Raw genomic sequence first — 6,285 nt, 5'->3', positions numbered from 1 at the left:
ATAGTGAGGGTTTGCTCTACCGGTGAAACGTGCGCCTATCACAATTACAACAACATGGCCAAAAAAACTATACACCACTATGTAACATTACTGCATGTCAGCTCCATAAAAAATGTGCCAATTGACTGGAAACCGGGTGGTAACGCGCTACAAACTGAATTGTGGTTTGGGGAGAACACTTACATTTTGTCAAGGGGAGATGAGTGGCTGAGATGCTGGTGGACAAGGTGGAGGTGAGGTGAGTGGCCGAGACGGAAGCGCCGTGGCCAAAAGTGGATGCATCAATTCAGGCTACAAGTATAGGCCTAATGACAATTGCAGAATGTCATTGCAATACACATAGTCGAGAATGGATGAAACATTAGCTAATGTTACATGTCAATTACAATATTAGCTCAAGTTTGCGTATAAACACTAGTTTTTTTATGTTAAGATAAACAGAAGTTACCTTGCCAACTACACCAGTCAACTAAATAGTAGCCAATTTCTACTCTGCTTGCTTTTACAACTCAGTGAAAGAGCACAACACATACACACTGAACTATGCTCAACTCTCCCGTGCTGGTCCAGCCAGCCTTCCAGAAGCTTCCCGGTCACAACTTGTGGACTTGTTTACGTGATGCTGTGCGGTTTGTTGCAAATGTTACTTTGCTACCTGCCAACTTTACGGTTTTTACTTTTTAATTACCGTTTTATATATTTTTTTTCTTCCCCTCGCTCAACTTTTTTCATTCAAGTTTTTCACCCCGGACGCTTTATCTGGACATGGTTCTACATGACCTACACCAGCCGAAGCTAAGTAGTAACATTAACATTATGCCTTCTAGTTGCAGTCGCTGTACTCCTAATATACAGGAGAACGATCACCTTATGATGAAGATAGCCGTGCTGCAAGCCCAGCTTCAGACACAATCGTTAGGCAAGGGTAATGTATGTGTAGGAAAGGATGAATCAGCATTTGTGCCACCAATAAGTACAGATAGTAGTATAAATTCCCTCGCACAGTCCCCGTAGCCAGACAATTTTCTCATGGCTTCTGGAAGGAAATGTTGTAGGAATGCTCAACTGGTGTTGCTCATTCAGCCAACAGAAACTTTCAACCGGTTTTCCCCATTAACTTCTATGCGGGACACAGCCAGTGAAATATCGTGGCGGAAAATTCAAAAACAACAAAATGTCATAATTCAACTTTCTCAAACATACAACTATTTTACACCATTTTAAAGACAAACTTCTCGTTAATCTAACCACATTGTCCGATTTCAAAAAGGCTTTATAGCGAAAGCAAAACATTAGATTATGTTAGGAGAGTACATAGACAAAAATAATCACACAGCCATTTTCCAAGCAAGGACATGTGTCAATAAAACCCAAAACACAGATAAATGAAGCACTAACCTTTGACGATCTTCATCAGATGACACTCCTAGGACATTATGTTACACAATACATATATGTTCTGTTCGATAAAGTTCATATTTATATCCAAAAACAGCATTTTACATTGGCGCGTGATGTTCAGAAAATGTATTCCCACCAAAACGTCCGGTGAATGTGCACATCAATTTACAAAAATACTCATCATAAACGTTGACAAAATGTATAACAATTATTTTAAGAATTATAGATAGACTACCCCTGGATGCATCCGCTGTGTCAGATTTTAAAATAGCTTTACGGAGAAAGCACATTTTTCAATATTCTGAGTACATAGCTCAGCCATCACGGTGAGCTATTCAGACACCCGCCAAGTTCGGGGCAACCTAAACTCAGAATTAGTCTTAGAAATATGCTCTTACCTTTGCTGATCTTCGTCAGAATGCACTCCCAGGACTGCTACTTCCACAATAAATGTTGTTTTTGTTTGAAATAATCCATATTTATGTACAAATACCTCCGTTTTGTTCGTGCGTACAGATCACTTATCCAAAAGCATAACGTGCGAGCGTGGCACAAGAGACAAAAAGTCAAAATGTTCCATTACCGTACTTAGAAGCATGTCAAATGCTGTTTAAAATCAATCTTTGTGGTATTTTTTATGTAAAATTGCGATAATATTCCAACCGGACAATAGCATATTCATTCAAGAAGAAAAAGAAGGAGGGGCGCACTCGAGGGACCGAGCATATCCAATCCCTTTGTTGCCAGGCAGTCCACTCAGAAACTGAGCTCCTATTATCTGCCCAGTGACAGGAAAATGCTCAAACCACTTTCTGAAGGCTTTAGACAGCCAATGGAAGCCTTAGGAAGTGCAACGTCCCCCACAGACTCTGTAGTTTTGATAGAGAATCAAAAGAAGAACTACAATTCTCAGACTTTCCACTTGCTGCTTGGAATTTTCTCAGGTTTTTGCCTGCCATATGAGTTCTGTTATACTCACAGACACCATTCAAACAGTTTTAGAAACTTCAGAGTGTTTTCTATCCAAATCTACTAATAATATGCATATTCTAGTTTTTGGGACACTGTAAAGTCCATGGAGAATAAGAGCACCTCCTCCCAGCTGCCCCCTGCACTGAGGCTAGGAAACGTTGTCACCACCGATAAATCTACGATAATCGAGAATTTCAATAAGCATTTTTCTACGGCTGGCCATGCTTTCCACCTGGCTACCCCTACCCCGGCCAACAGCTCTGCACCACCCACAGAAACTTGCCCAAGCCTCCCCAGCTTCTCCTTCACCCAAATCCAGATAGCTGATGTTCTGAAAGAGCTGCAAAATCTGGAACCCTACAAATCAGCTGGGCTAGACAATCTGGACCCTCTCTTTCTAAAATTATCTGCCACAATTGTTGCAACCCCTATTACTAGCTTGTTCAACCTCTCTTTTGTATCGTCTGAGATCCCTAAAGATTGGAAAGCTGCCGCGTTCATCCCCCTCTTCAAAGGGGGAGACACTCTAGACCCAAACTGTTACAGACCTATATCTATCCTACCCTGCCTTTCTAAAGTCTTTAAAAGCCAAGTTAACAAACAGATCACCGACCATTTCGAATCCCACCGTACCTTCTCCGGAATGCAATCTGGTTTCCGAACTGGTCACGGGTGCACCTCAGCCACGCTCAAGGTCCTAAACGATATCATAACTGTCATCGATAAAAGACAATACTGTGCAGCTGTCTTCATCAACCTGGCCAAGGCTTTCGACTCTGTCAATCACCGCATTCTTATCGGCAGACTCAACAGCCTTGGTTACTCAAATGACTGCCTCGCCTGGTCCACCAACTACTTCTCAGATAGAGTTCAGTGTGTCAAATCAGAGGGCCTGTTGTCTGGACCTCTGGCAGTCTTTATGGGGGTGCCACAGGGTTCAATTCTCGGGCAGACTCTTTTCTCTGTATACATCAATGATGTCGCTCTTGCTGCTGGTGATTCTCTGATCCCCCGCAGCGACCCATTCTGTATACTTCTGGCCCTTCTTTGGACACTGTGTTAACAAACCTCCAGACGAGCTTCAATGCCATGCAACACTCATTCTGTGGCCTCCAACTGCTCTTAAATGCTAGTAAAACTAAATGCATGCTCTTCAACCAATCGCTGCCCGCACCCGCCCACCCGACGAGCATCACTACTCTGGACGGTTCTGACTTAGAATATGTGGACATCTACAATTACCTAGGTATCTGGTTAGACCGTAAACTCTCCTTCCAAACTCACATTAAGCATCTCCAATCCAAAATTAAATCTAGAATCGGCTTCCTATTTCGCAACAAAGCATCCTTCACTCATGCTGCCAAACATACCCTCGTAAAACTGACTATCCTTCCGATCCTTGACTTTGGCAATGTCATTTACAAAATAGCCTCCAACACTCTACTCAGCAATTGGATTTAGTCTATCACAGTGCCATCCTTTTTGTCACCAAAGCCCCATATACTACCCATCACTGCAACCTGTATGCTCTTGTTGGCTGGCCCTCGCTTCATATTCGTTGCCAGCCCCACTGGCTTCAGGTCATCTATAAGTCTTTGCTAGGTAAAGCCCCGCGTTATCTCAGCTCACTGGTCACCATAGCAGCACCCACCCGTAGCACGCGCTCCACCAGGTATATTTCACTGGTCATCCCCAAAGCCAACTCCTGCTTTGGCCGCCTTTCCTTCCAGTTCTCTGCTGCCAATGACTGGAATGAATTGCAAAAATCACTAAAGCTGGAGTCTTATATCTCCCTCACTAACTTTAAGCATCAGCTGTTAGAGCAGTTTACCAATCATTGCACCTGTAGACAGCCCATCTGTAAATAGCCCACCCAACTACCTCATCCCCTTATTGTTATTTATTTTTTGCTCCTTTGCACCCCAGTATCTCTACATGCACCTTCATCTTCTGCACATCTATCACTCCAGTGTTTAATTGCTAAAATGTAATCATTTTGCCACTATGGCCTATTTATTGCCTTACCTCCCTAATCTTACTACATTTGCACACACTGTATATAGATTTTTCTATTGTGTTATTGACTGTACGTTTGTTTATCCCATGTGTAACTCTGTGTTGTTTTTGTCGCACTGCTATGCTTTATCTTGGCCAGGTCACAGTTGTAAATGAGAACTTGTTCTCAACTGGCCTACCTGGTTAAAGAGATAAATAAAATAAAAGATCTGATTAGCTGTTTTGATGATGTTGTTTCAGCATGTTTAAGCTGCAGCGCTAGTAAATGGCTAGGCCTCCTCCCTTCCTTGAAAATAGTATTTTTGTCACACCCTCTGAATAATGAATTCTTCTCTACGTCGCAACAGCTCATTAAGTTCCAGTCTACTTGTTTTTAGCAAAATATCTCTCTCTGTTAAATAGTTGTTTTTAAGAGAGTATTCCAGCATTTTACAATGATTTTCCAATTAATTGAATTTCTGAAGTCTTCATTTTTGTAAATTTGAGGGAAAAAGAAGAAACCCACATCACAGTGATACTATCAAGAGCAGTGTACGGGTTTCGTCTTTTTTCAAATTTTATTCAACTGCAAAAAAGATAGCTCAGATGTGCGAGTGCTTTATGAATTTTGTAAATTAGAGGAAAAATGTGTTGTGTTTACTCTTATGAAACCTTTTACAGCTAACCATACATAGGTGAGTCATCCACTGAGTGGTCATTTATTTTTATAAATTATTTTAAATTGGATTTAAACTGAAAGATGAAGTCAGAGTTGTGTAGTAAAGTATTATTAAACCTCCATCTCAGTGCACGCTTCTTCATTGGGAAGATTTGAAATTTACAAAGAATGAGATTATGATCAGATAGAGTGGCCAGTAATGTTTTTATAAATTCCATGTTACCTGTAATATCAGTAAATGTTAAAACATAGTCTATTCTCGAGAAAGTCTTAAATCAAGCCGAAAAGCATGTATTGTCCTTCGTTGTGGGATTAAGAAATCCCTGACAGTCATTAAGTTTAAGAAATTGGAAGCATTCACTTGTGATGAGCTATGAGAAGGTCCAGATCAATCTACCTTAGAATCAATAATGGCATTCATGTCAGTTCCAATAATAAGCGTATAATCCTATAAATTGAGCAGGCTTCTGGCTACAGAAGGGAGAAAATATTTGTCATTAGTTAGGAGCATAAATAGATACAAATGCTATTTTCCTACCATACAGAATGGAACATAAGTAAATCTGCCCTGTTTATCATTTCTACTTTTTTCAATTGTAAGGGGTAGATTGCATTTATGTAGAATAAGCATCCCTTTGGATTTAGATATAAAGCAGGAAGCAGCTGCCAGTTTGTAGTATTTGTTTTGACATCCCCCAAAAGATGTCTCTTGCAATAGAGCAATGTCAATTTTATTCCTATGTAATAAGTCAAGGCATTTCATTTGCATATTTGGCTCATTAGAACCCCTCAGATTACAGGAAATTATCACTAAATTAGCCATGATCCATCTGTGGTAATGTGAATACCAGTTTGATGGATAAAAGAAGAGAAAAGTAATTTATGATAGCTATAAAATGACTATACAGTTGCCAACTAAATAATTGTAAACCAAATATTCCAGACAAAACAGTAAACATATCCATTGTTGGATAATATTATATATAAAATGACAAAACCCTTCAGATTGCCATTCCACCCCAATAACCCTGCAAAATGTATCTAAACAATTGAAACAATGAATCCCTCCCTCCCTGACATGTTACAATACAACAGTCCTCCCTCTCCACTCAATGTTAGACCGTGACGTGACGCAGCGGTGTCTTTCACTAAAATCCTCCCAATACCCCTGAATGTCTCACTCCATTTCCTAAATATCTTGCATTAACTGACACAATGGAGATATGAGAATGGCAAGA

This window comes from Salmo salar, chromosome 13 (assembly GCF_965601325.2).
Source record: "Salmo salar chromosome 13, fSalSal1, whole genome shotgun sequence".
NCBI lineage: Eukaryota > Metazoa > Chordata > Actinopteri > Salmoniformes > Salmonidae > Salmo > Salmo salar.
Note: the sequence above shows the minus strand (reverse complement) of the source record.